The sequence below is a fragment of the Trichosurus vulpecula genome, chromosome 8 (assembly GCF_011100635.1).
Source record: "Trichosurus vulpecula isolate mTriVul1 chromosome 8, mTriVul1.pri, whole genome shotgun sequence".
Lineage (NCBI taxonomy): Eukaryota > Metazoa > Chordata > Mammalia > Diprotodontia > Phalangeridae > Trichosurus > Trichosurus vulpecula.
In genome coordinates, this window is record NC_050580.1 from 15,188,003 (window position 1) to 15,208,396 (window position 20,394).

The 20,394-nt window shown below is 39.8% G+C and overlaps 1 protein-coding gene across 1 annotated transcript in view; it reads left to right on the top strand.

Moving 5' to 3' along the window:
• The window catches only part of LOC118828876 (cGMP-dependent protein kinase 1-like), a 1,065,678-nt gene that overhangs the window by 905,250 nt on the left and 140,034 nt on the right, over positions 1 to 20,394 (top strand). The window lies entirely within an intron of this gene.

Below are 20,394 nucleotides of genomic sequence, written 5' to 3' on the forward strand. Positions count from 1 at the left end.
CAGAAAAATCCCTTATGGGATTTCTAAATTGAAGAACATATTCTATATACTTAAAGTATACGATGGTTAGGGGATGGAGTGTTTAATTCCACTAAAACTCAAGGAACATGGCCTCGGATGCACAGTTTGGCAGTAAACTAGAAGCATAAAAGCCAGAGAGCTTTCCTCACAGGTAAGCTAACTGGGGGACCTTGCTCGTTAGCTGGATCAGACAACTGGGGTATGGTGAAGGAAGAACCCGAGATTGGGAGTCAGACAGTGAAACAGTAAGGCAGTAATAACAATGTAGATTATAGTTGTCCAAATGCCTATGTAGTTCTGTATCACAAAGAACAGGAGACTCTCCACATAGAAGGTAGAAGAAATAAACCATTTATTCAGACACCAGAGAATCATATCCCATAACCAAATGCTCAGCAGCCACAACCAGTCAGTCTACTTCATCATAACAGCAAGGAACCCAAAACATTCAATACAGAAAATCACAACATGGAGTCTCATCATCCCAAAACCTCTCTGACGGCCTGCCAGGGTCTTCCCCAAACAAACTCACAGCACAGCTAAGTCAGCCTGTTCTGTTCTAACAATCATGAGGGCAGCCACTAGCAGCTGTATTGTCTCTCTCCCTCTCTCAGTATTTCTGTGACATAACTTCCTTTTCCTGTCAGGAAGCTCCTCTCACCATGTAACTTAGGTTTCCTGTGACATAACCAGGTCACATGGCCAATTAATGGGTGGGAAAGATCTTCAAATCAAAATTTTTAGTACAGAGAGGCTTGACCTCTTCCTAGTGGGGTGACCCAAGACAAGCCAATTCACTTTGTCAACCTCTCTTTCCCCGTTACAAAATGTGGATAAAAGAACTTTATAAACTTTTTTAAGAGAATAGAAATAGGAGGTATTCTTTTCTCTCAGTTGAGAGAGAGAAGAAGAAGGAGGAGGAGGAGGAGGAGGAGGAGGAGGAGGAAGGGAAAGAAGGCATTTGGCAAACAATTATGCTTATAATTCTACTTCAAGAAAGAATTTTGATACTTTGTGACATTCCCTCCTTCATCCCTTCAATCTAAAGTAGGCCTGATCTAAAGAGTTATACACAAGCCATGCCTCAATGGAACAAAACCTAATGCACTAGAAATCTCAATGAAAGAGGTTATCAATATATTTGGCTTTTCAGGGAGACAAGCCAGTATTAAGTAGATATGTAGATAACATGTGATAATTTTTTTTAAAATACACAGAGAATGCCCTGAAGTCAGGAATTTTTTTTTATCTCAACCTCTACACCTTCTTCATACACAGCTATAGTTCACATTGTGGGCTTTGAGACCTTACAAATAAGATCTGTAACTAGCAAAGGAAAGTTCAGTTATATCCATTCTGTTCTTCTTAGAAAGAGAGCAGGGGTTCTTCTCATTTTTGTGGGCTAGGGGCCCCTTTGGCAATCTGGTGAAACCTATGGATTCCTCAGAATCATGTGTGAAAGACAGAAAAAAAACACACTTAAAATTATGGAGGTAACCAATTATGTTGAAATATAATTGTCAAAATATTTCAGAAACAAGATCACAAACTCCTGATTGAGCCCATCATAAGACGGAAAGCCACGCATGCAGATAAAGATTTGGGTTCAATTACTATGGCTAACCATATTAGATTTTTGATCTCGGGTAAGTCCCTGAACCTATAAGGGCCCCAAGCAACTCTGAAGGACTAATTATTGAGATGATAACACATTCAATCAACAATTAAACATTATAAATGCCTATTATATTCCAGGTACAGTACTAAGCACTAGGGATACAAAACCAGCTATGTCCTTGTCCTCAAGGAACTTATAATCTAATTGAGGAAAATTAGTAAAGGGTCTTTTCCTTATCTGAATTTGAAGTAACATATTTGGAGACCTTCTTCCTACAAAGACAGATAGATGGATAGATATACCTATCTATAGTATCTATATACCTAAACCTATCCCTATCTATCTAGCTATCTACCTACCTACCTATTACCTATCTAATTCCTAACTCCTAATTCATGCCAGAAAGTCCAATGTGATATTTTAGGAAAATATTTGGAATGAGGGTGAGGGAAAAAGAGGATTTGGCATGTTGTTTAATTATCAAAATGAAGGAAACAGCCAGAAGAACCACTTCTCTGACCATTCCATTTAATCCAAAGTTTTGCTGCTGCATTATTTTGTTTGCTCTCTCCCCCAAAGTAAATGTTTTCCTAAGTGTTTGTTTGTCCAAAACCAATACAGTTCTGGCCAGTAAATAGGTTCAACACATTCCTACAAGACTTTTGTGAACAAGGTGATTTGTAACTGTAGAGAAGGAAATGAGGTACAATTTCTTCTTATCACTTGCACAGTGTGAATGGAATTTAACAATACAATTTTCACTTCTCATTTCACTTGACATCAGGGTTGGGGTAAGGGAAAGAAGAAAAGTTATTCAAGTTTCTCCACTTGTTTCTACTGTTTTATGTTTTCCCTTTCTATGAGAATGAAGACCACATAGAGGGATGCCCTAAGCCTGGTAGCGTTCTGCCAGGTGTCTTGAGATTTATGACCCTTCAGTGATGGTAAATGATGAATGCCAAGTTTGTTAAAGTAGGTTTTTTAACTTTTTTCTGAGGACTTGAGATAGGCAGACTTTCCAATCATAGCTTCTTTACTTGTCATTTAAAGCTCTTCACAACCTATCTGCTTCTGATCTCTTTCACTTCAGTCCCCTCTGTTCGCAAGCTGGACCAACTATACTGGCTGGCATGCAGTTTTCTACACAGCCCAATCCATCTCCCATCCCTGTGACATTGCATAGTCTGGCCCCAAGCTTCAAATGCTCCCCTTCCTCACCTCCACCTCTTGGAATGCCCAGCACTTTTCCAAACTCAGCTTGAGCACCACATTCTCTAAGAGACCTTTCCCAATCTCACCAGCTGCCAGTGCTAAGTTGGCCTTACCTCTACTTGTAGATAGTCTTCTTACCTCTGTTTCTTCCAGTGGAATGAGCATTGACTCTAGAGCCAAGCACCCACATTCAAATCTTTCCTCTGGTGATTTTGCTGCCTATAGGACCCTGAGCAAGTCACTTACCTCCATAAGGGGCAGTTTTTATACTTGTAGTTGAGGGAGTTACACTGGATGATCTTTGGGATCCCTTCCAACTTTCAAATCTATTAAGTTTGGAAGAATTTGATTTTGGAGGGAAGGAATGGCATTTTGTATGTTGTCTACAGACTAAGTTGGAAGAGATACACAATTGACCCAATCACCTAATGATGGACATTTTCAATCATGGCTGCTCATGAAGATTGTGTACTTAAGCCTGGCAGAGTTGCACTCTTCAGTGGGGTAGGCAGAGCAGACACCAAAACAATCACTTTTTTTTTATAAATTTCTTTATTTATTTTTAGTTTACCATACAAGGTTCTACATAGTTTTGAGTTCCAGTTTTTCTCCCCTCCCTCCCCCCTCCCTCCCCAAGACGGCATGAAGTCTCATATAACTGTCATGTATAACGTCGCATTGAATTAATTTATGCACTAGTCAAGTCGTGGAGAAGAATTTTGACCAATGGAATGAATCATGAGAAAGAAGAAACAGAACCAAAAAAAAAACCCCAAAAACAAAAACAAAAGAGAAGCAGAAAAGGCGAGCATGTAGTGTGCCTCAGTCTGTATTCAAACTTCGCAGTTCTTTGTCTTGATGAAGATAGCATTCTCCATCGTGAGTCCCCTGGAGTTGTCCTTGTCCCTTAGGTTGCTGAGAAAAGCGCAGTATGTCAGGGTTGGTCCTCACAGAATCCATATATCTGTGGCTGTGCACAACGTTCTCCTGGCTCTGCTCCGCTCACTCAGCATTATGTTGTGTAGGTTTTTCCAGGTTGTTATGAAGTCTGCATCATCCCCATTTCTTATGGCACAATAGTATTCCATCACCTTCATATACCACAGCTTGTTCAGCCATTCCCCAATTGACGGGCATCCCTTTGGTTTCCAATTCTTGGCTACCACAAAGAGAGCTGCTATAAATATTCTTGTACATATGGGTCCTTTTCCCGCTTGCATGATTTCTTTGGGATACAACCCTAGAGGTGGTATTGCTGGGTCAAAGGATATGAACATTTCTATAGCCCTTTGGGCATAGTTCCAAACCGCCCTCCAAAATGGCTGGATCAGCTCACAGCTCCACCAGCAATGCAACAATGTTCCAATTTCCCCACATCCTTTCCAGCATTTATCATTTTCCTGATTTGTTATTTTAGCCAATCTGACAGGAGAGATGTGGTATCTAAGAGTTGTTTTGATTTGCATTTCTCTAATCAGCAGTGATCCAGAGCATTTTTCCATATGCCTGTAGATAGCTTTAATTTCTTCCTCTGAAAACTGCCTGTTCATATCCTTTGACCATTTCTCAATTGGGGAATGGCTTGTATTCCTATATATTTGGCTCAGCTCCCTGTATATTTTAGAGATGAGGCCTTTATCAGAGATACTAGTTGCAAAGATTTTCTCCCAATTTTCTGCTTCCCTCCTAATTCTTGTTGCATTGGCTTTTTTTGTACAAATCATTTCAATTTGACATAATCAAAATTATCCATTTTGCATTTTGTAATGCTATCTCTTGTTGGGTCATGAATTCTTTACTTTTCCACAAATCTGATAAGTAAACTATTCCTTGCTTTCCCAAATTATTTAGAGTATCAACTTTTACTCCTAAATCATAAACCCATTTTGACTTTATTTTGGTATATTGTTTAAGATATTGGTCTATGCCCAGTTTTTGCCCTACCATTTTCCAATTTTCCCAACAGTTTTTGTGAAATAGTGAATTATTAGCCCAGAAACTGGCCTCTTTGGGTTTATCGAAGAGTAGATTGCTAAACTTGTTGATTTCACCTATTTGTGTACCTATCCTATTCCACTGATCCACACCCCTGTTTCTTAACCAGTACCAGGCAGTTTTGATGACTGCTGCTGTGTAGTACAGTTTAATATCTGGTATGGCTAAGCCACCATCTCTAGCATGTCTTTTCATTAATATCCCAGATACTCTAGACCTCTTGTTTTTCCAAATGAATTTTGTTATTATTTTGTCCAGCTCGGTAAAAAATTTTTTTGGTAGTTCGATTGGTGTGGCACTGAATAGATAGATTAATTTAGGTAGAATTGTCATTTTTATTATATTAGCTCGGCCTAACCATGAGCAAGTGATATTTCTCCATTTATTTAGATCTGATTTTATTCGCGTGAAAAGTGTTTCATAGTTATGTTCATATAGGCCCTGGGTTTGTCTTGGCAAATAGACTCCCAAATATTTTATAGTGCCTTCAGTAACTTTGAATGGAATTTCTCTTTCTGTCTCTTGCTGTTGGGCTTTGTCAGTAATGTATAGGAATGCTGAGGATTTATGTGGGTTTATTTTATATCCTGCAACTTTGCTAAAGTTGTTTATTATTTCAAGTAGTTTTTTACTTGATTCTCTAGGATTCTCTAGATAAATCATCATATCATCTGCAAAAAGTGATAATTTAGTTTCTTCTTTTCCTATTCTAATTCCTTCAATTTCTTTTTCTTCTCTTATTGCTACAGCTAATGTTTCTAGTACCAAATTGAATAATAGGGGTGATAATGGACATCCTTGTTTCACCCCTGATCTTATTGGGAATGCATCTAGTTTATCCCCATTACAAATAATGCTTGTTGATGGTTTTAGGTAGATGCTATTTATAATTTTGAGGAAGGTTCCTCTTATTCCTATGCTTTCTAGTGTTTTTAATAGGAATGGGTGTTGTACTTTGTCAAAGGCTTTTTCTGCGTCTATTGAGATGATCATATGGTTTTTGCTAGTTTTGTTGTTGATATGGTCAATTATGCTAACAGTTTTCCTAATATTGAACCAGCCTTGCATTCCTGGAATAAATCCTACCTAGTCATAGTGTATTATTCTCATAATGAGTTGCTGCAATCTTTTTGCTAATATTTTATTTAAAATTTTTGCATCAATATTCATTAGAGAAATTGGTCTATAATTTTCTTTCTCTGTTTTAACTCTACCTGGTTTGGGTATTAGTACCATATTTGTGTCATAAAAAGAATTTGGTAGGACTCCTTCTTCACCTATTTTCCCAAATAGTCTACAAAGTATTGGAATTAGTTGTTCTTTAAATGTTTGATAGAATTCACATGTAAAACCATCTGGCCCTGGAGATTTTTTCCTAGGGAGTTCGTTGATGGCCTGCTCAATTTCTTTTTCTGATATGGGGTCATTAAGAAATTTCACTTTCTTCTCTGTTAGTCTGGGCAGTTTATGTTTTTGTAGATATTCATCCATATCTCTAAGGTTGTCAAATTTATGGGCATACAGTTGGGCAAAATAATTCCTAATTATTGTTTTGATTTCCTCTTCATTAGAGGTGACCTCACCCTTTTCATTTTTGATACTGGTAGTTTGATTTTCTTCTTTCTTTTTTTTAATCAAATTGGCCAAAGGTTTGTCAATTTTATTGGTTTTTTCATAAAACCAGCTCTTTGTTTTATTTATTAATTCAATAGTTTTCTTGGTTTCAATTTTATTAATCTCTCCTTTGATTTTCAGTATTTCTAATTTGGTATTTAATTGGGGGTTTTCAATTTGCTCTTTTTCTAGCTTTTTCAGCTGTATGCCCAGATCATTGATCTCCTCTTTCCCTATTTTATTCATGTAGGCATTTAAAGATATAAAACTTCCCCTAAGAACTGCTTTTGCTGCATCCCATAAGTTTTGGTATGTTGTTTCATTATTGTCATTCTCTTGAATGAAATTATTAATTGTTTCTCTGATTTGTTCTTTGGCCCACTCACTCTTTAGAATTAAATTATTTAGTTTCCAATTAGTTTTTAGCTTATTTTTCCATGGTACTTTATTAAAAATGATTCTTATTGCATCAAGATCTGAAAAGGATGCATTGACTACTTCTGCTTTTCTGCACTGGATTGTGAGGTTTTTATGCCCTAGTACATGGTCAATTTTTGAGTATGTGCCATGTACTTTTGAGAAGAAAGTATATTCCTTTTTATCCCCATTCATTTTTCTCCAGAGGTCTATCATATGTGTCTTTTCTAAAATTCTGTTTACCTCCTTAACTTTTTTCTTATTTATTTTGAGGTTAGATTTATCAAGTTCAGAAAGGGGGAGGTTGAGGTCTCCCAATATTATAATTTTGCTGTCTATTTCTTCCTGTAACTCCCTTAACCTCTCCTCTAAGAATTTGTATGCCTTACCACTTGGTGCATATATGTTAAGCAATGATATTGCTTCATTGTTTATGGTGCCTTTTAGCAGGATATAATGTCCTTCCTTATCTCTTTTAATTAGATCTATCTTTACTTTTGCTTTGTCTGAGATTAGGATTGCTACACCTGCTTTTTTTACTTTAGCTGAGGCACAATATATTTTACTCCAGCCTTTTACCTTAACCCTATGTGTATCCCCCTGTTTCAGATGCGTTTCTTGTAAACAGCATATTGTAGGATTATGGTTTTTAATCCATTCTGCTATCTGCTTCTGTTTTGTGAGAATGTTCATCCCCTGCACGTTCAGGGTTATGATTTCTATCTGTGTCTTTTTCTCCATCCTAATTCCCCCTGTTTATGCTTTTATTTCTCCCTTTCCCCTTCTCCTCCTCAACAAAGTTTTGCTTTTGACCACCACTTTCCTCAGTTAACCCTCCCTCTTTATTCCCCTCCCTTATCTTACCGTTACCTACTTGCTACTTCTCCTCTTCCTTCTGCCCTCCCCTCTCCCTTTTTCCCCCCTTTCCCTCCCACTTCCCGTATGACAAGTTAGATTTCTAAACTTCTCAGAGTATGTTATTCCCTTCTTGAACTAGATCAGATGACAGTAAAGCTCAAATACTGCTCTTCTCCCTCCCTTCTTTCCCTCTACTATGTTTTTTTGCCACTTCCTTTGGTGTAATTTACCCTTTTCTACTACCTCCTTACCACTTCCCTCATAGCCCTCCCTTTATATCTCTTATTTATATTTTATATCTTTACATCAGTTAATTTATACAGGCATTCACAACCTATGTATATCCCTTTCATTTGTCATAATAGTTGTACCATTCACAAGAATGACTTATATATGTATATGTATATGTATATACATAAAAAACATACATAAGATGATATAATCCCACATAAAGATGTAAACAACCTAAGCTTATTGGTTAATGAGGTTTGTGGGGTTTTTCCCCCTGGTTACCTTTTTATGTCTCTCTTGAGTTTTGTATTTGGAGATCAAATTTTCCATTGAGTTCTGGCCTTTTCATCAGGAAGGTCTGGAATTCCCTTATTTCATTGAATGTCCATCGCCTTGCCTGGAAAATTATGCTTAGTTTTGCTGGGTAGTTGATCCTTGGTTGTAGTCCCAGCTCCTTTGCCCTTCGGAATATCATATTCCAATTTCTCCTGTCTTTTAATGTGGAAGCTGAGAGATCCTGCGTGATCCTGACTGTAGTTCCACGATATTTGAATTGCTTCTTTTTGGCTGCTTGCAGTATTTTCTCCTTCAGTTTATAGCGCTGAAATTTGGCTATAATATTTCTTGGTGTTTTCAGTTTGGGATCTCTTTCAGGGGGTGATCGGTGAATTCTTTCAATGACTATTGTGCCCTCTGGTTCTAGGACCTCTGGGCAGTTGTCTTTGATAATTTCTTCGAAGATACTGTCAAGGCTCTTTTTTTCATCGTGGATTTCCGGTAGACCAATAACTCTCAAATTGTCTCTCCTGGATCTATTTTCCAGGTCAGTTGTTTTGCCAATCAGATATTTCACATTTTTTTTCTATTTTTTCATTCTTTACGTTTTGTTTTATTACTTCTTGATGCCTCATAGATTCATTAGCTTCCACTTGCTCAAGTCTAATTTTAAAAGAGTTAGTGTTTACATTTTGCTTTTGAGCCTCCATTTTCAATTGGTTGATTTCACCTCTCAGGGTGTCCTTTTCTCTCTCTAGATTCTGAATCTCCGTAGCCATTTTGCCAATCTTATTCTTTAGGGACTTGATTTCATCAGTGTATTTTTTTCTCCCTTTTTTCCATTTTTTCCATATTTTCTTTTAGCTCCCTAATTTGGTTTTTAAAATCCTCCTTTAGGTCTTCCAGCAGTGCTTTTTGGGCTGGAGACCAGTTCATATTAGCTTTTGAGGTATCTGATGTATCTACCGTGTCATTGCCCTCCTCCTCCATATCAATATTTTGATCCTGCCTGTCTCCATAAAAAGAATCTATTGTCCTCGGTTTTTTGGTATTCTTCTTCATGTTTGTTGTTTTCCCTTTTCCTGGCATTACAACGAATTTCTATCTTTGGGCTCTCTGTCCCAGCTTTATTATTCTGGGGGTTGTGAGTCTAGAATTATAACCTTCAGTTTCCTGAGGTGTGGGGGAGGGGTCTGGCTCCCTGGCGTCTCACTCCCTGTGGGTGCTCTCCAGCACTTGCTTTTCAGCAATGGTCTCAGCTGTTTGTTGTCTGAGCTGATGTCTGGCACTTCCCCTGGGGGAGCAAGGTTACGTCTGGGCTCCTGGCATTGACTCCTTTCTAGTATTTGTCCTGTGAGGCCCCACTACTCTCTCCTCTGTTTCAGTTCTCTTTTTTTTTTTTCCCGAGGAATTCTCTGGGTGAGGGGGGGAGGGATTAGAGCCTTTTACCTGGCCATTGAGTCTTCTGGAATTTCAAGAAGCCGAGTTCCTGGGTTTTGCAAGCGTCAGGACTGGGTGTTTTCACGGCTGGTGGCTTTGCGCTTCCTCTCGTCGCTCCCACCGACTGCCGTCCTGTGTTGGGAGGCCTGGGGATCTCTGCCGGTTTCGGGCGCCCGGCTTTCTCCCAGCCCGTCTCCCACGTGGATTTCTCGGCCAGCTGCTTCCGCCTTGGTCTGGAGCCGCTCCGCACCGAGCACTGTCCGAGCCTGCAGGTTCGTTCCTCCGGCCTTTCAGACTCTCCCAGCTCGGAAATTTGCCCCACGCAGACTGCTCGCAGTTTCTGACTCTCTCAAATCTGCTCAAATTCACTTTTTTATAGGAATCTGACAGACCTTGTGAGAGAGCTCCGGTAAGACGCTGCCTTCATGCGGCCATCTTGGCTCCGTCCCCCCAAAACAATCACTTTTGATATAGAACAGAAAATATTTTTCCCCCAAAATTTTATGAAGTGTTCCATTTACACAAAAATGATGGCACCAGGACTGAGGGAGGGGGTGGGGGCATAGAATATGCTTTTATATAGTGCTTACTATGCTCCAGGTATTGTGCTAAACAATTGATTATTATCTCATTTGATCCTCACGAGCACCCTGCCAGGTAGGTGCTATTATTATCCTCATTTTACAGTTGAGGAAACTGAGGCAAACAGAGTTAAGTGACTTGCTTACAGGTGATACAACTACTAAGTGTCTTAAGAAGGTTTGAACTCAGGTCTTCCTGACTCCAGGCATAGGACTCTTTTTTACTGTACTAACTATGGAAACTTGAGGATGACTTGATTTTGGGCTGATGATATTGGTCCTGCCTTCTCCAAAGAGGCACATTAAAACTTTATAATGGAAACGTACTGGGGAAAATATGACAAAATAGTCAGAAACAGTACATATTTCAGAACTTTTTTATAATGCCTCTATTCCACAAGGTAAATTCATAGGATCATGGTTCTCAAGTTGGGAGGGACCATTGAGATTATTCAGTTGAACATCCTCATGATGCAGATAAGGCATCTGAAGCCCACAAACAGTATGTGCCTTACCTAAGGCCACCCAGGCAGTACGCATCAGAGGGAGTATTTAACATTTACTAAGTAAGGCAATGCCATGGATGTGTACCTCATGATCACCACTTGGGCAGCTGAGTGGAGGAAGGGATTGGCATGTTCATCCTTAAGTCTGGAACAGAGGATCTGCCTGATGTTTTGGAGTCATCTCTCTCAGTCTCTTACCATTCAGTGTAGTGCTTGGCCGCTCATCTATTATCACTCACTATTATTTTTTTTACCCATGGCCACCTCCTTTTCCAACATACATATCTGGGATGTTATCCTTTTATTAGTTTTTAAATAGAAATCACAACTGGCCCTATGTTGTTGCCTGCTTGTGCTCACTAGAATCCCTTCATTGGCCTTTTGGTCACCCAGAATTTTGACTGTTCATAAACTGTGACATTCTGTGTTCATTGGTCATATCACATCCTTGGCAGAAAATTAATATTGGCAAGATGTTGTTTGTGGGTCAAGGAGAAGCTTGGGGTTATTGAAAGTGCTTTGATATTTCCCAAATGCATTGTTTTCTCCCATTTAGTTCTGAGGCCAGTTCATTGTAAGTTAACCTTCAAGCAAAACAACCATTTTCACATAACTGTTGAGGAACAATTCATCCATAAATCTGGACAGTACAAAATTATAGAATCTTGGACTTTTTAGAGCTGAAAGAGATGGTTTCCTCATCTGTAAAATGAGGGATTTGTACTAGATGATTTCTAATTTATCTTTCAACTCAAAGATTCTATGATTCTCTGACCTTAAAGATCACCTGGAAACATCCCCTCAATTTCACAGATGGGAAATTTTTCTAAAAAGCTGTTTGCTTTCTTCCCTTGACTTTATGCTTTGAGGGTTGTTTTCAACCTATTTGTGTTCTTTCAATTCATTGGGGTACCTTGAACAGCTCCACTGAGTTCCCATATCTTCATTAGCCAAATGAGGATTCTATTCAATTTAACATGCCTACTATGTGATGACTTATACTCATATGCCTTTATACCAAATGCCCTTACACTCATATATTATTATAGTGACATACATACCTGGTACCCTACCAGGCATTGTGGATGCAAAGACAAAAAATGAAACAATTTTTGTCTTCCAGTAGTTCACATTCTAGTAGGAGTAAGGGGGTAGGAGTCAGGAGAAAAACATACACACATAATGATGTAGCAAAGTCATTGGGGCCATACCTGCTAACAGCTAGGGGAATAAGGAAATCCATCCTATAGACTGCAGAACCAAAGCTGAGCCGTAAAGTGGACATAAGACACTCCATGGGGCAATGTTTCTGCAAATAAAGAGGAGGGAGGTGTTATAAGGCCATCTTCCCCTAAATCATTCAAGTCTTGGGCAGCTATAAGCAGTAACTGGAAGGCAAGTAAGATCAAGTTGAAGAGGAACACAAGTACGAGATATGACTATTGTTCCTTTATTGTCTGCTCAGGTCCCCCTGGCCTGGGATGCTCTCTCTCCTCACCTCTGCCTCTTTGGGTCCCTGGCTTCCTTCAGGACTCACCTCAAACCCCCATCCTCTGCAAGAGGCCTTCCTCACTGCCCTGGGCTGCTACGGCCTTCTCTTCTGTTACTTTTTAGCTTCTCTGCATGCGCCTTGTATGTGCCTATTCATCTACATGTTTTACTCTGCATTGGATTGTAGGTTTACTGTGAGTAGGGATTGTATCATCTCTGTCTTTGTAGTCCCAGCACCTCACATGGTGTTTAATAAATGCTAATCACTAGATCAGCAGACACGTAGAACTTAAGAAATGGCTCTATTTGTTATTATACCATTACAAATGGTGAAAACAGCCTCTTTGAATGATGGATATAATTATTTTCAGGGACTAACAGAGAAGTTCCACAGAAATGAGGCCATAAGCAGGGATTTTATACTTATAAGGCTCCAGAAATAGTCACTGGACAGGGGAAGCTAAAATATCATTGGACGCATGAGGAACTTTCTTATTTCACTAGCATCAATATCTGACTTAGCTGTCAGTTAGATTTTAATGAGCAACCCACCCAGCAAAAAGCTTTAGTTGGTCAATGGACTCTTGTCAACTGGCCTGGCTGTTGAATTGTTCCTGGTGTGCCTGGGGCTGGGATGGGGGGGGGGGAGCAACAGGGTTGAAAGCTCAAGTAGCCATAGAAGAATCTGTGGGAATACTGGAGAATCTCGGTACCTCCTCTTCCTTCCTTTTTACTATGCTAAGGGAAAATCTATGGAACGTTGAAGGTCAATATGGAAGGCAGCCTGAAGCCAACCTTTAAAGACAAATTCTATTGGAGATACTAGTAGACATTCCACTCTGTAGGTAGGAGGGGAGAAACCTACCCCTTGGGCAGAGATAACAAAATCACTGATGGAAAGGTATCCATGGGGAGGGATGGGTTCAAGGAGGAGTTTCTGTAAGGTGTGGCTACCAGTTCAGGAGCAGTGGAGAAAGGGCATGCTAGGTTCATGTTTTAACTAATTATTCATAGGATGATAAGCTCAGCTCTACTTGCTAAAGGAATAGAAGTGCTGTCAACATCATTGGCATGCCAGTGCCCAGGGGCAATGATGCAGTAATTCTGCCCTAATAATGGCCCTTGATAAAGGTTTGAGGTTACAGGATGGGTATTGCTTCTCCAAAAAAAAAAGAATAATCATACTTGGATTCTCAAATAATTGCTTGATGCCTTCTTTGCCAATTGATGACTAATTTGGGATGAATAGGTAGAGGGAAACGAGAGGAAGAACTGGGACCTAAGGATGTAATATGGAGCAATGCCATAACAGCCCTCCCAAATGAATAAAGAACTCCTTTGAGCACTAATAGAATGCTGGGCCTGGAGAAAAGAAGATACAAATTCCAATCCTGCCTCAACTTTACCTAGCTTTGTAACCCTGGGTAAGACATCTGTAAAATGGGATTAATATTATCACGTTCCATATGCGGTATTTGTGGGGTATCAAGTAAGGTATCACATATAAAGTATGATCTAAATGTTAATTGTTTAGAATTATCATTGCCATCATCATCAATTAGTGCTGAGGAAACCAGAACGGTGTCATTTGTCCCTTTAATTTTCCTTCCTCTCACTCCTGAGTAAATCATTCAGCCCCATTAGAATCCAGGAATGTATTCAGGGCTGCAATCTCCTTGGTGTATAGAAAGCCAAGGTCACACTGTGATAATTAACATAGTTCACATCTGACCACATGGCCTGTCAGCTAAAAAAGTTAGTTCATGTACCACAAAGAGTAAGCCTTTTCTTCTCAACACTGAAGTCTAGAACCAGGGACAGTGCATAGAAATTACTGAAAGGCTGATTTTTAACTCCAAGTAAGGGGTAAGAAATACAGAAAAAAAAACACCTCCCATTAGAATTACGGAGAAATGAAGTGGATGGTCTGGAAGATAGTGAATTACCCATCACTCTAAATAGAGAGCATGAGGATTGATCAGAAATGCCACAGTCAGGATTCATGATGGGGATAGGGGCAGAACTGGAAATTCAACTCTAGTAGTCTATGGTTCTGTGAAACTTGCATCAGAGCAATACATGAAGAAAGGGAGATTGATTATGTTCCTTCTGTTTCCCTCTTTTTCAGCACCAGTACTCCCATCCTTCTTCTGAAACATAAAATCTTTGACAGAATTTCAGATTTCAGTGTGGAAAGTGATGTGTCTGCCTGCTGCCTGGCATGTACCAATCAATTATTCAACAAATATTTATTTGGTACCTACTGTGTGCCAGGCACTTTGTTAATCTCTGGGGATGATATAAGTACAATGAATGAAATAATCCTTAACTCTAAAACAGTATGTATCCAGGGCTGAGGTACAGGATAGACAACAAGTACATATAAAATTTATGCAATATAAATATAAAATTTAAGTTATTTGTGTGTGTATATACATACATACATACATATGTATATATATAATACATCCATTATAATTGGATACAAGGTATAAAAGGTAATTTGTGGGGAAAGGTACTAAAAGTTGAGGGAAATCAGAACAGACTTCATGCTGAACATGGGGCCTTGAATGAAGAGGATGACTCCATGAAGCAGGGGTGAGGACAGAGTGCATTATAGGCAGGGAAGATAACCTTTGTAAAAGCACAGTGAGTGTTGTATGTAAGGAACAGAGAAAGGGATAGTTTGACTGGATTGCAGAGTGTGGGAGGGGGAGTAATGTCCAATGAGACTAAAAAAGAGAGGTTGGCACCAGGATATGAAGGGCTTTAAAAGTTAATCAGAGATTGTGTTTGATCCTAGAGGTCAGAGGGAACCATTAGAGTTGATTGAGTAGGTTGTCATATGGTCAGGCCAATGCTTAAGGAAACTTACTTTGCCAACTGCGTGGAATGAATTAAAGTAGAAAGAGATTTAAAATTGGGAGCATAATTAGGAGGCTGTGGCAATAATTGAAGCTGGGATGGTGAGAGTCTGAATTGAGGTGGGAGCTACATAAGTAGAGAGAAGGGGTGGGATGATAGAGATGTTTGGCAACTCAGTCAACAGTCATTTGTTAAGCACCAACACTGAGCTAAGTACTGCAGGTACAAAGAAAGGAGGGAAAATATTCCCTTCTCTTACCAAGCTCATAGTGTAGGGGAAGAGGCAACATGCAAACAACACTTTTCAAACCATTTGGAAATGTGCAGTGAGAGAGAATGAGGAGTCCAGGAAAATGTCAAGGTTACATACCTAGAGGACAGGGAATAGGTTTTGCCTTTGATAGTTTTAGACACAAGGAGTTTAAGATAACTCTGGGACCATCTGGTTTGAAATGTTCAATAGGCCATTGGCAATGCTGAGCTGAAGCTCAGGGGAGAGACTAGGGCTGGATATAAACATCTGGAAGCATTACCATAGCGTATAGTGATGATAGCCCAGTTACCCACTAGGAGTAGATAGAATGTAGAGTGAGAAGAGGAGAAGGCCTGGGAAAGAAACTTGGGGAACATCAAAATTAGGGGGCAGGGTATGTATGATAAGTCATGAAGGAAGATGTTGGAGGAGCAGTCAGAGAATAAGTAGGAGACTGAGGGGGAAATAGTATCATGAAAACCCAGAGAGAAGAAAGCATCGAGGAAAGGGTGAGCATATCGTCCAATCCAGGAGAGCTCTAAAGAAGGATGAGGACTGAGATGACCATCAGATTTGTCAGAGACTGTAATTTTGATGAGAGCAGTTTCAATTGAGTGGTAAGGTTTGGCAGTAAGATTGAGAGAAAATTAAGAAAAAAGAGGAAGCAAGCATAGACAGCTTTTTAAAGGGAGTTTGGCTGAGAAAGGGAGGCAAAATATCAGAAGACAGTCAATTCTCAACTTTTGTGCAACTTTGAACATTCATGTCATTTTATTAGTAAGCTCATTGTCACATTCCAATTGGCAACCCCACTCACATTCACAACTCTGTGAAGTAAAGAAAAAAAATGAGAGGTGGGAGGTACGTGAGCTTGTGGAGGGGCTGGTAACCTGCGAGACACTTCGCTTGGTCTTGTTCATCCTACCATTGTAGCAGAAAGAGATCTTGTAAAGAGCCCCCAGTGCATTTATTGCATACTTTCATTGCTGGCTTTTAAAACTCAAGTGTTGTATTGCAATTACACACCCCACCCCAGTCAAAGTGTGAGTCCTTTGGGCTCTAAACCCAAGTGTGCAAAGTCAGTGATATGGTTTAGTGAGAAAATAAAAGGTGTTAGATAAACTTCATGCCAGAATGTCTGCAACCGCTGTCCTGTGAGTTTGGTGTTAACAAATGGATTCTTTATTTCCTCAAAAAGGAGAAATTATTTTCAAAAATCTTCATCATCTACTCTGGAAAGTGCTAAGGAGCCCTCTCAAGTGCACAGTGAGGGAGCTGACAAAATGGAAATGCAGCTAAGTTTGAGGATAAATGAGATGGTGGTCACTCCTGCCCTCTCATCAGTGTTTAAGTGGCTGAGTGTGTCCTGCCTCCCCAGCTGCCAGGCTTGGCTCCCAAGGGTCCTGGCTGGTGTGTTGAGGAGTGCCTCTCCTTGCCTCCATAGGTCTAGGAAAGCTGAGCCAGGTGGGAGTTCAGAGCTTCGACCAGGGTGGGGACTCACCTAGAGGCATGGGACATCCAAGAACAGTTCAACCACAAGCCAAAGCTGAAAGGGAGATTAGAGAAGGCAGGTTGCCCCTTTCTCCTTTATGCCTCAGAATTCTTCTGATGTCAAAGCCTCTGATCCTCTTTGTTCCTTCAGAAATTGCTCCTCTTTCCCCTGAATTAATTTATTTATTTGTTTTGCCCTGATGATTCTTGACTCCTCTTGCTCTTAACAGCACTGAGAACTTAATCTTTCTCTTTCTCTCTCTTTCTTTCTCTCTCTCCTTCTTTCTTTCCTTCTTCCGTCCTTTCTTTCTTCCTTCCTTCCTTTTTTCTTTCTTTCTTTCATTCTTTCTTTCTTTCTTCCTTCCTTCCTTTCTTCCTTGATTTTTTGAGGGAATCGGAGTTGCATGACTTTTCCAGGATCACACAGCTAGTAAGTGTCTGAGACTGAATTTGAACTACTCAGGTTTTCCTGACTTCAGGGCTGTTGCTCTATCAATTAAGCCACCTAGCTGCCCCTCATCAATTTCTTTTTAAAGAAAATGAAGAATTGAATCAGATGGCTGCTAAACATCCTCTAAGCCTGTCCCCATGTCCCAATAAAAGCCATGTTGGGATCTTGGATCTGTGATCTTCCTTGCTCTTTGACTTTGGGCAAGTTACTTTCCCCATTTGTATGTTGGTTTCTGAATCTGTAAAATGAGGTTAATTACATAAGATGATTACAAAAAAAATAATGTGTGTGATGGGCTTGGTAAATTTAAAGCCCCCTATAAGTACAAATTGTAATAGCAGCTAGGGGTGGTATATAAATTACTAGACCTGGAATCAGGTAGGATTGGGTTCAGATCCTGCCTCTGCCCTCTACTAATTATATGTCCGTGGCCAAGTCAGCTTACCTCTATATGCCTCAGTGACCCTTAGGACTCATTTACTAAACTATTGACAGATGCTCAACTGCTTTTGCTGGATGGCTTCCTGCATCAGGAGCTCCCCTTATGGTGCTGAAGTCTTTGATCCTTTGAGTATCTGTACATGATGGAAATGATCTTCCTCCTCCACTTTCTTCCTCACTTCCTTTACCTGCCTCCATAGAATGTGATACAATACAAAGAGGGATGATTAGCAGATGGAAGACATCTTATCAGAAGTCTATCCTAACCCATTATGCCACATGCTCACGGCCTCCCCTCACTCCAGAAAGAGCATTGGATGAAGTTGGTGTTTTCTCTTCTGTGTCTACGTTGTTTTCCCCAATATAAAGCTCTTTGAGTGCAGGGGTTCCTCATTTTGTCTCTGTATTTCTAGGGCCTGATGCAGTTCTTGGTACATAAGAATGATAGTAATAATTAATATTATTAATTGTTAACTAATTGTTAATAATAATAAATGATAGTTAACTGATGAGGGACTGCATTTGTGATTTCACTGATAGCAGATAACTCCTGGATGAAGAAGGTCCTGCTACCAAGGCAGGTTGGCACCTTCTCTGTAATTTAGAATCTAAAAGAATTATTTAGAACTCCCAGAAATTACATGACTTGCCCAGAGTCACCAACCTAGGGTGCAGGAGAAGTGGGACTTGAATCAGGGTCTTCAGGACTTCAGAGTAAGCTCTCTAGCCATTTAAACATGCTACTGGCACATAGTAGGTGCTTAACAAATGCTCTCTAATGGATAAACAAAGGAGTTCAAATCCTAGCTTTACAGTTTACTAACTGTGTGACCTGAGGAAAGTCACTTAAATCCTCTAGGCCTCAGTCTCTTTGTCCATCAGTGCACAATGAGGAGTACAAAATGGATGAACTCTAAGGTCCTTAACAGCTTAAAATCTGTGAATGAATAAATGAATGAAGGAATGAATGAATGAACCTAGAGGTCTCATCAAGTTCTAGAAACTTAGGAAGCTTTGGAAGTTTTTGGTCTAGTTCAATTCCTCATTTTTCAGAGAATGAAACTGAGTATCTGAAAGTCATCGTGAATTGGCTGAGATTGGACAGATAGTATTTACCTCTCCAGGGCCCCAGTCCAGTTCTGCCGGAGTCCAGTGCTGCCTCTCTTGGGATAAAAAAGGGAGGGGAGCCTTATGAAACCTTTGGACAGTAGAACCTAAGTGTCATATATCCACCCTCCAAATGAGGATATCAAGAGATAATGGATTCCTGGGCCATCCAGAACTGCCCAGGACTTACTGCAGCTATCAACACCTAAATCCCTAACGCTTAAGGAAAAAGAAACCAGATTCTGGTTTTTCTCATCTGTCACTCTCAAAAGTCTTGCTTTCTAAGTGATAACAATTTATGGGTCAAAGGTACATCCAAGCCAGGCAGTCTGCCTGCCAAAACTGAGTCTGATTCTTTGTTTTCCCAAGGTCCCTTTAGGCCTTGAATCAATTTCGTGGCCCCTTTCCCACAGTGCAGTTGAAATTCACCAAACATGTCCCCTGTGGGAAGACCCAGGAAAAAAAAAAGTCCTCAGGTTTTCAGCTATCCTGAAGAATTCTTCCCTGCCCTCCCCCCCAATTAAACTCACAGCATTCATTCCTTGGTCCTCTTAAATCTCTTTCTTACACAAATTTTGATTTATTGACTAGAAAATTCAGCGGTTTCTGTTTGGCATTTCTAGGATACAGACTCTTCTACTAAAATTTTATAGGTTCAGCAAAGAAGAGCCCCCCGATCAGCCTTCATTTACTTATTGGTATTCTATCATGAGTGACTTACAGTCCTTGTGTCTAAAATCTCTATTGTCTTTGTCCATTTCACAGAATGATAATAATAGCATCATGATTATTATTAATACCAAAAACTTTCATTTGCATACAACTTCAAGATTTAAGAAGTGTTTTACATATGTTATCTTAGTTTACCCTGGCAACTTCTGGGAGGTAGGCACTACTATTATCCCCATATTACAGGGAAGAACCCTGAGGTTTAGAGGAAATGAGTGATTGCAATGGTCATATGAACCCAGGCTATCTCTGACTTTAAGTTCACCATGTACTACACTACATTACCTCTCTTCAGATGATCTAGTTGGGAGTAGGATTAAAAAAATCTCCAGTTAACCTTCTTCAAGGTCAATGACATATAGCCTTTTAGCTGCATGAATGGGTATCTGTGTGACCTATGGGATATCTCTTCATTCATTCATTCGAGAAACATTAATCAGAGGCCTAATCCGTGCAGAGTACTGTTCTAATCCCTGGGAGAGAGAAAATGATGTGAAAAAGGGTAGTGCCTGCCCTCAAGGATTTTGTAACCTAGGCTAGAGTAAGGCACAAACCCAGATAATGGTGATAGCTCACACTTCCTGATAAGTAAGTGTTATGTGAGGTCTGTGAGGATCTTGAGAATCTCAGAGAAGACCGTCTGGATAATGTGCTTTTTTGGTAACGCTCTTAGGGATTAGTAAGAATTCCATGAGCAAAAAAAGGAAAGGGTGAACATTCTAGGCATAGGAAACGACAAAACCAAAGCCTTGGAGGCCAGAGAGTACAATATTCATGAGTACAGACACAGGGAATCT